The sequence below is a fragment of the Harmonia axyridis genome, chromosome 1 (assembly GCF_914767665.1).
Source record: "Harmonia axyridis chromosome 1, icHarAxyr1.1, whole genome shotgun sequence".
Taxonomy (NCBI): domain Eukaryota; kingdom Metazoa; phylum Arthropoda; class Insecta; order Coleoptera; family Coccinellidae; genus Harmonia; species Harmonia axyridis.
The window spans coordinates 41790095-41798875 of record NC_059501.1 but is presented as its reverse complement, the minus strand read 5'-3'; the positions used below and the strand labels follow the sequence as shown (position 1 = coordinate 41798875).

The window sequence follows — 8781 nt, the reverse complement described above, 5'->3', positions numbered from 1 at the left end:
CGAAACCCGGATAATCCGAAGTACCCTATAAACCGAACGGCCCAATTGGTAAAATTATATGTATAATCCGAACAGCCTGAACTCTGCAATCCAAACGGAAGAATGAAATGCAGAAGATTTGATTCCTTTGAGAGTATTAGGAGAAGGACTAGATCAAGGTTTTGATTCAGTGGGATTAATGAACAAATTAAATCGTACTATGATCCAAGACATGAAACAGAAAATCAAAAATGGTCACGAGGTGATGACGAAAAAAAATTGAGACACAGAGTCTTAGGAAGATGGTGAGATAATTGCTGATGTCACTGAGGAAATTGAAAGCTCTGACAACGAAGATGAACCTGTTCAGAAAGTGTCCACTAAGAAGGCGATTATATCATTCAATTCATGTCTTCAATGGGCAGAAATAAATATTTTTATATAGAGTACAGCATTTTTTTATGAAAATGAGTTTGCACGCTGTAGAAATGATTCTATAATCCGAACGACGTTCGGATTATAGATATCATTCAATATGATTCCTATAATCCGAATGATTCGATAAACCGAACGGGTCCTGCCAACTTTCTGTTCGGATTACCCCCATACATTACTGTATACAGTTCTGTGGTCTCCAAAGGCGCAATTTACGCATTAATGGACGAGCGTTCAAAGCATCCGGACGTCATTATTTTATTTTGAAGCTAAAGATTGAAATAATAACAAATTTGAGGAATTTAAAAAAAAAATTGAAATTATCTAGAGACGGACGGTCTAAAATATTACATTACGGACCTGATTGTCGACCGCCCTTGTTTGATCCATTCCAGAGGCCATAGGCTACGACTACGATAAAAAAGAAATGTGGGGGATTGGGAATCGGAGTCGTACCAAGTTACTTCAATGAACGGCCGGTTTGCCCTCGCATTTTGAGTACGCAACAGCTGCAAGATTTCTTAGTCATCCACTGTTTCTCATTTAATCAATAACAATAGTGCGACTTGCATCATTTAGTGAGATTATTGGCGTTGAGTGTGTTGTTATAATTGCGAGCAAGGAATTTAGAGTGAGTTTTTTTTCCTTTCAGACTTCTTAGTTTATAAATGGTTCAAATTGTTACGCTTTCTCATTGTGTAAATTGAATTTTCTCAATTGAATGATAAAATGATTGACTTTCGAGAAACTTTTTAGATTCTTTAATAAACATTGAATTAAATATATCAACCTTGATTATTTGTGAATGAATGCAGAATGCAATACTAGCTACTTGGAATTGGAAAAAGCATATTCAGTATCCAGAGTGAATAGGAAGTAATTTCAATGATTCGAAAATTCGTTAGATTTAGCCGTTTTTCCCTTTTTCTCGGGCTTGTCGGGCAGAAATTCCCCCTGCACCCCATTATTCTTTTTCTATAAAAAAATTGGCATAGATCAGGATTTTTTGTTGTAATGTATGTTTCCATTGTACTTTATTTTAAAGAAATAACCGCATATTTTGTCGGGCAGGAATTCCCCCTACGACCCAAATCATTCGTTTTCAACAAAATTGACTTGAATGGAGATTTTAAAGCGCTCAGTCACGGAATAGATCGCTCCATAATTTCATCACTATGTCTCACCCGATAAGGCTCGACTCACTGATGACGAGTTCGTGGTAAAATAAAAAATCCGTGTGGTTGAAAACATGATAACATTGATAACTACTGAATGAAAAGAGGTAAAAACTTGAAATTTTCAGGGTATGTTTGGGTCTAGAATGCCGCAAGAGTATTCTGTAGATATTAACGATAAAATTTTTGATTTTTGTTGATTTCAAAAGAGCGATTCCATCGACATGAAAATATGTACCTATTTGGTTTTGTAAAATGCGAATTCATATTCATGTTAATTGCGTAACCATTAAAATTCAAGAAGAATATCTGAATAAAGTAGCAAATATTTCCGTTATCACAAATCCGATTGAATTGAAATTTTGGGTATTTATATGAAATAACAATTTTATGCTCCGTGCAGAATTTCAAAATTAAGGACAATATCGAAATATTTCCATGACTACCTACATATCCGATCGGGTTTCAATTTTGCGTGAATATAGTGAAGAAACATTTGAATCTCCACAAGGAATTTCATGAGAAAAGCATCATCAGCGCAATAGAAAATTCAAGCAGCTTATTGTTACAAAAATCTAATATTGTAGTGTCAACATTTTCGACTGAGGTGAAAATTTTGAGTATACATATACAAGGTGTTCAACAAATTACTGTATAGGTTCTAAGAGCAGAAGCAGGACATTTTGGCAAATGTGAATCAGTGTTCGAAATATGCCCTAAGTATATTCGATCTAGAGATACAGGCTGTTTTATGTATTTTATCGAAAACTTCCAATGAACATAAGTCTTGGAACTCCTTTATGGATTGCGATGAAAATTTCTGGAAATGAGTATGGGATATTAACCAATATTCTCTTGTGGTAATTTGACGATTAGGAAAATCATATTTTTCATGTAACAACTTGTAACATAACATTTTCAAAAAGCGAAATTATCCTCGAAATACCCATATTTGGTCTAGAGAAACTCCTAAAATGATCAGGAAACGCAATTCTCAATGTCGTTTCTCAGTCGATATTTGGTGCAGGATTTACAATACTTGGACCATACATTTTTCGACAGAATGGAGTGACATATTAACAATTTTCAACACAGCATTTGTCAGTATTTTTGAATGATGAAAGCAATACTCCGAGATAAAGTATCTACATTTCGCGTGGAACTGTATCGCATTTGAATTATTGGTTTGGTAACTGATGGCCTGATAGATCCCCCGATCTTACATGCTTGGATTATGTCTTATGGGGACACTTAAGAAATTTATTTTACTCCGAAGAAATCGCAGAAATGGAGCAAGCAACAGAATGATCGAATTCAACCTGACTGGGGAGGTACGGAATCGACCAGAAATGATAATGAAAGCTGCAGAACATTTAACAATAAGAACTAAGAAGTGTTAAGAAGAAAGGAGGGTTATAACAAATATAACAATAACAAATCATAAATCTCTTCCTTTTCTCTTTACATGCTTTTAAAAAATACATTTTCAATCGTTTATTCCATTTCATAAGAGTTAATTTCAATTGTTCTCTAGAGTATTTGATTCCATTTTGGTTTCCATCAAATCTTTGACTTTGCTACCATCTATGTTTTAATTATTCTAGATAATCCTTAAATTTGTATTCCGATGGAATAAGATGCAGCAGATTCTTAAGACTTCGTTTCTGGGTGATTTAATTATGATTCAATATGGACTAACGCATTTTTCGAACATTCACGGGTCAGCTCTTATTATAAATGGAAATATACTCTATATTCAATGGTACGGAAAACATTGATACGGAGTTTTGTCGATAGGCCTGTTTGCTAGAGTATTCAATATAGTTTTCGAGGATAATTTCGCTCTTGAAGAATATTATTTACAAGGTGTTTTAAAAGTTTTAATATGAAAAATAATTATAATTTTTTCAGTCCGCACCTGCTCTATTAAGCACTAGAAATGAATATTGATCATTGTCTAATTACCTTGATATTTTCATGGAACCCATGAAGGCGTTCATTGGATCAACATAGGTATTATTCGATGATTCACAGGTCCGTATTTATTGTGGCAGTATTGATGACAATAGACTTGTTTGATAGGGTATTTAAGGTAGTATTGAAGTATAGTTTCGGTTTTTGAAAATTTGATGTGCTGAGTGTTTTACAAAATGTATCTTAAAAATATGAGTCTCAGTCCGAACCTGCGACAAGTTACTTAAAATGGATATTATACTCATTTCCTGGAATTCTCAAATCATGCGAGAATATACCAGATTCCCACATATTTCATGGTTATATTTCATTAGATTTTTCTACTATTGTCAAATTGTGATACAGACAACTTCCGGTGCCAACCAACATTTTTTAATGCAAACACTAAACAATATTTATGGAAATATTCCATAAATTCAAATAATAATTCAGTGAATTAGAGAAAATAATGTACATGCACATATATTACGAAAAAACTATTTTTCAAATATATTCTTCTCAGTGTACTTTATAAGAAACACATAACTTCTATACAGCCCCCAATATTCCTTTTCAATAAAATTAATAAATTTGTCAAAATTGACGTGGATGCGAATTTTTTGTTGAAATCATTGACCACTAGATGAACTTATAATCCTCTACAAGTGAGGGAGACTATAAGCTGCTAGATCGAAACAATACTGAGATTTGGTGGAGGATACAGGAATTGAATTGTCATTGAATTTTGGTGGAAGAGTTTTGTGCTTTACCTACTCATAGTGATGAGTTAAGGTTTTCCACAATCCTTTTGGGACTATCTTCTATTTGCTAATTTATTCATACAATATATCTTTATTCAGCGTGGCTGCGAATTTTTTGTTGATATCATTGACCACTAGATAAACTTATAATCCTCTACAAGTGAGGTAGACTATAAGCTGCTAGATCGAAACAATACTGAGATTTGGTGGAAGATACAGGAATTGAATTGTCATTGAATTTTGGTGGAAGAGTTTTGTGCTTTACCTACTCATAGTGATGAGTTAAGGTTTTCCACAATCCTTTTAGGACTACCTACTATTTGCTAATTTATTCATACAATATATCTTTATTCAGCGCTGTATTTTTAACTCCTTTTGAAAAAGCGTATGACCAGGAATGAAATAATAAGTATATGAAGCAATTTGGTTCACAATTTATTGAAATAATTCCATGGTAAACATTTCCTCCTAGATCAGATTTTATGTATCTAGTAGGCTTTCGTGACATAGACTTAGTGATAATTGATCCAAAAACCAGAAAAACAATTAATAGTTGCTATGTGAAAGTAACAGAAATCGTCATCATTTTTTATTACATCAAAAATTTATGAAAACTGTATAGAAGTAGGTTTTCAACCATTAATTAGTATTAGTTTTAGAAAATATTGTAAAATTTATTCATAATAGTACCTATATTCTAAAACAAGTTGCAGAATGGGCTACAATTCCAACACGAATGTGAAATTCGAAAACGAGCGACGAAGGAGCCTTCTGCAACGAGTATTATAGGATATTTTCTCTATTTCAGTTAAGTTTTGTGAAATATTGTCGAAATTCAACGAAAAATTTATAGATTATGCATCCTAGTGACGTTTGTATTGTATCTTGGCAGTTGGTGTGACTGTTACGAAAATTGACAGAGAACGGAATTTGAATTTGAATCTTAGAACACTAATGTTATTGTTAGCAATCAAAATTGAGTTGACAATATTTTAATATTAAGGTTGGCAACAATGACTAACCACAGCTGAGTGTGTTAGCCGCCATTAAAATAAAAAAGAGAGAATGAAGCGAAGTAGATGAACTGGTAGATGTGTTGTATAAGAATAAATAAAAGTTATTTTTAAAGCAATATTATTATTTTTACTTTCACAAGCTTCCACCAAAACTAATAATGTATCTATATTCTAAGATTTGAATCGTATGTTTCGAATTTCGAAATAATTTATAATAACGCAATAAAACCACCAGAATTAAGAGAAATTGAGAATAAAATTGAAAATCATTTCATTTTATCCAAATTATATTATATTGACACTTGACATGAGTTGAAATGATAGATGATTGATTGATCAATCTTTTAACAATGTGCTTGGCTAGTCGCCACCGATACATGAAACAATCTGTTACACAAACTCCAAAATCACAAAAAATCTCAACAATCACAAACTACTCTTACAATTTTAACTTCACAAACGCTTCAATATTATTTTCAAAAATACTCTTTCAAACTATGGAGCTCCAAAATGGGACGTGAGGAAAAGTAGTCATCTCACCGTGACGACCATTTTGGAACTCCGAAATTTGATAGGACAAAACGAAAAATGTAACTGAAAACAATGCTGTAATGAGTTCATTTCAGCACTGTTTTAGTACTGTAATGAACTCATTATGATACTGAAATAGAGAATAGTATATTTTAAAACAAGTTGCAGAGTGGCCTCCCCCGTGAAATATATGAAATCTTGTTTGCTCAAAAAAAAAAAAAAAATACCTATCCTTCTGATCTGAAATTCACGTTAGGTTCTCCTTTTTAATTATAAGAATTCATCATTATATTCTCAGTTATCTCCTCTCTTACAGACTTGAAGTACTCGTTAAAGATGCCTGTCTTGTTAAAAATATCGCTCATTTGCTTAATTTTCTCAGTTATAATTGATTTCATTGGTGAGGATTCTTTGTCTGCCAGTACCTCATTTACAGTTTGCTTAAGCATTTTAGAATGGCTTCCCACCACTTCCGGAATATCCCTTAATATGGTATTTCAGTAATTTCCATGAGCTTATTTAGAGTTTTTTTTGGTGGCCTTATCTAGGTCATTCTTTCGTCTACGATACATTCGTATTAGGTATTAGGTATTCTTTTCATTCGCAGAATGGTTTATTGGATCATTTTGATAGATTTATTTACGTTGATATTCATGAAATTGAAAAATCAAGATCGTCACAATGAAAAATAGTGACCTAGTTTTCCTTTCTCACGTTATTTACGAATAATTTTTCTTTTCGTCCATATAATTTTGAACTCCCATCTCCTCTGATTTTTTTTACCTCTTAGAAATATTTTTCCCGGAATTGTGTAGCTTTTTTATTCATTCGAAAGATTGCGTCAGAGCTATGATACTTAGACTTCATAACTTAATGATACAAACATGTGCTAGATTTTTTCTCTTGTAGACTTACTCATGTTATCCAGGTAATAATCAGTATTACTAGAAGTACTCAACAAATCAATATTATTTTATATATCATAATGAATTGTTTAATCTTCCCCATTCAAAACAGTATCCAACTGTTCAACAATGAAGCTTTATCAGAATATGGTGACATAAAAAATATCTTTTACTATGAAATTGGAGTAGTGGCTCTCAGAAGGAAACTGTATAGTTTTCACATCACGATCAACAACTTCAGGTAAACTGATCTCGGTCTGAAAATTATACGCATCCGATCTCACAAGCATTATAATACCGTCGTTTTGATTGCACTGTCCAGAGTTATAAATTGTTTTGTAAACAAAAAATGTTGAAGACTGTTACAACAAAAACAAAGTCTCGATAAGGGCTGTTCAATCGAAGAACTCATCCATCAAGATTGATAATAAATTTATCGAAGTTACTTGATATAGGTACTTCGAATGTTATCATATAGATTCTTGATTTCTGAAACTTGTTTTCCTTCTTTGTCAGCATCCAAAGAAAAATAAGCCGATTTAGTTATGATTTAGTCTTACGTTTGGATCCATATCGCCTTTTCATTAATTAAATATACACTGTGTCCGTAAAGTATGGAACAAATTCATTTTTAGCTGAACAGACCATTCTAAGAAATATTCCTGAAACACGTCGATTTTTTATTTTAATTTACCGTATTTTAAAATAATAATCTAATATACAGGGTGAATTACTTTCGAGTAATGACGTCACCGTAATTTTTTTAAATGGAACACCCCCATTTTGTCTCAATTTTCCGATTACTAAGAAATAATCCTGAAACACGTCGATTTTTTATTTTAATTCACCGTTTTTCAATTTAAAAATCTAATATACAGGGTGAATTACTTTCGAGTAATGACGTCACCGTCATTTTTTTCAAATGGAACGCCCCAATTTTGTCTCAATTTTCCGATTACTTTAGCTGAGCTGATTCCAATAATGTATCACATGTTGATTCCAATTGGTACAGGGTGGACAAAAATATAATAGTTTTGTGTGTGCTCATAAAGTAATGCGTAACATTCTTTATTAGTTAAATTAACAATATTATCAAAAATACTTATTGTCTAGCGGCAATTGGTTTGAATGTAACACCCTGTAGTTTGTTACATTTTTAGATTAATAAAAATGAGCTGTTTCCAAACATGTTTTGTACTTGTGGTCTAGCACAGTGGCGTACCCAGACATAAGCCTTGGGGGGGGGGATAAAGAAGAAAAAATGTCAAATTTTGCTTTTTTTGAAGAAGTTTTCCAAAGAAGTTTGCTTACTCATAATGAGATTGTGATATATAAGGTTGTTACATATAATGGATATTCCTCCTGGGGGGGATATATCACCCTGGTGACATATTCAAAAATAGCTTCCTTGTATACCAAAAATTTACCACTAATTCCTTTATTTTCTTACAGATGTCTCAAATTACAGTAGGATATACAGATAAGGCCAGAAAAATCCAACCAAAAGGACGAGCTGGCGGAATGTCCGACTTATTTCCTTTCAATGAAACACCATCTAGAAATATCAAAGAAACCGAAAAGCTTCAGAATGAAAATAATTATCACTCAGAAAATAAAATATGCGAAAGGACAGAAATACTTTCAATTGAAGAAAACAGTAACGAAGTTGAAAAATCTATTAAATCGACGACAACAGTAGAAGTCAAACAAACAACAACAAATGAGGAAACTTCAAACGGAAATGTGAAACAAAATGGTGACGCGATCGATTCAATCAAACCAACACCCAAGAAGGCTGTGAATAATATCATTCACTCAGATGCGGATTCAGGTTTTACTCAAAAAAGAAACCGTGTACCACCAGGCGGTTATTCCTCCGGACTGTGGTGAATGTGTTTTGTGTTAATTTAATAAATAATTGAATTCAATGCATTCCCTATGATATTAATTCGCGGACATAAAATTTTACTATAAGAATTGAATTTTGTAATGTAAATTTTAATAAAATACAAATACGTGCACAGCA

At 32.5% G+C, this 8781-nt stretch overlaps 1 long non-coding RNA gene across 1 annotated transcript; it reads left to right on the top strand.

Annotated features, from left to right (window-relative positions):
• The first annotated feature begins 562 nt into the window (after positions 1 to 562).
• Positions 563 to 8781, top strand: LOC123685363. The gene is made up of 2 exons (XR_006748285.1): positions 563 to 1045; positions 8208 to 8781. It is a non-coding gene; the product is annotated as an uncharacterized LOC123685363 (long non-coding RNA).